Below are 1,880 nucleotides of genomic sequence, written 5' to 3'. Positions count from 1 at the left end.
CCAAAGATGTATGGCTTGCTCTTCAACAAAAGTTTTTGTCCATTTCACGTGCTAAAGCTGTTCAACTTCGTACTCAGCTTGCCACTGCACGAAAAGGAGCCATGACTGCTAAGGATTATTTTCTTTCCATCAAACGCATGACAGATGAACTTGCACTTGCTGGTCAACCTCTCAAATCTGATGAAATTCTTACTTATATACTTGCTGGCCTTGGTCAGGAGTATGACTCATTGGTCTCTACAATTACCTCTCGTTCTGATGTTGTCACCTTGGAGGAGCTTTATTCTCTGCTTCTTATTACTGAGTCAAGGATCAATCAGCATCATGACACCATTCAAGTTGCTGCATCTGTGAATATGGCCACCTGACAACCTCCTCATTTCCAATCTCGCCCTGGTAACATCTATCCATCCTCTAAACGAGGTTATGGTAGTAACTATCGTGGCAAAGGTCGAGGTAGTCATTCCACAACCCGTGATCCAGGAGCATATACCTCTCTTATTTGTCAAGTATGCCTCAAACCGGGTCATCATGCACTTAAATGCTATCATCGTTTTGATCTCTCTTACCAGGATCAATCCCACCAACATCCACCTCATGCTTTTCTTGCTGCCCGACATCATCGTGCTGCTCACGAGTGGCATCCCGATACAGGAGCCACACATCATCTCACCAATGATATGAACAACATTCATCTTCAAACTGAGAACTATGATGGTCACGATCATATTCAAGTGGCAAATGGTGCAGATTTGAAAATTACTCACAGTGGTACTTCCACTTTATCTTCCCCATCTAAATCTTTTGTTCTAAACCAAATACTACTAGTTCCTGCTATTTAAAAAAATCTTCTTTCAGTCCACCGTTTCTGTCAAGATAATAATGTTTTCTTTGAGTTTCATGCCTTTTTTGTCTTGTGAAGGACTATTTGGGGAACGTCCTGCATCGGGGTCCACTTCGTAATGGCCTTTACGATTTTTCAGTGTCGCTTGCTCGTCTTCAGCCGCAAGCTCTTTCTAGTATTAAAATCTCTGCCACTTTGTGGCATCGGTGCCTTGGCCATGCTTCTTTCCCTGTTATTAATAAAGTTGTTTCCTTTCCTATTACCAGTAATATCAATTCTATTTGCTCTCACTGTCAAATGGCCAAAAGTCATACTTTGCCTTTTTCTAATTCACATATCTCTGTTTCAAATCCATTAGAATTATTATATTCAGATGTTTGGGGGCCAGCACCCATCTCTTCAACTACAGGTGCACGTTATTACATAAGCTTTTTAGATGATTCAACCAAAATTTTATGGCTCTTCCCCTTAAAACTCAAATCTGAAGCATTACTAATTTTTCAAAAATTTCAAGCGGCAGTTGAACGTCAATTTAATACTAAAATTAAAGCCATCCAAACTGACTGGGGTGGAGAATACCGCAGCTTCCATAATTTTTTACAAACTCAAGGAATTACTCATCGAGTAACATGTCCTTATACACATCAACAAGCTGGTGCTATTGAACGGCCTCATTGTCAAATTATTGAGGTTGGCCTTGCCTTACTTGCCCACTCCCATTTACCAAATATTTTTTGGGAAGATGCTTTCTTAATTGCTGTTTATATCATTAATCATTTACCCATTTCGATTTTACAGCACAAATCACCTTATAAAATGGTCAATAACTCTAAACCTGATTTCAATTTTTTATGAGTGGTTGGTTTTGCCTGCTAGCCCTACTTACGTCCATATAATAAACATAAAATGGATTTTCGATCTAAAACGTGTATCTTCATCAGTTATAGCATTGGTCATCGGGGGTATAAATGTTTAGATGTCTCCACTGGTAAAATATATGTTTCCCGTCATGTTGTTTTTGATGAGTCACTCTTTC

The sequence above is a fragment of the Populus euphratica genome, unplaced genomic scaffold (genome assembly GCF_000495115.2).
Source record: "Populus euphratica unplaced genomic scaffold, PopEup_1.0 scaffold414.1, whole genome shotgun sequence".
Classification (NCBI taxonomy): Eukaryota; Viridiplantae; Streptophyta; class Magnoliopsida; order Malpighiales; family Salicaceae; genus Populus; species Populus euphratica.
This window is presented reverse-complemented; position numbering follows the sequence as displayed.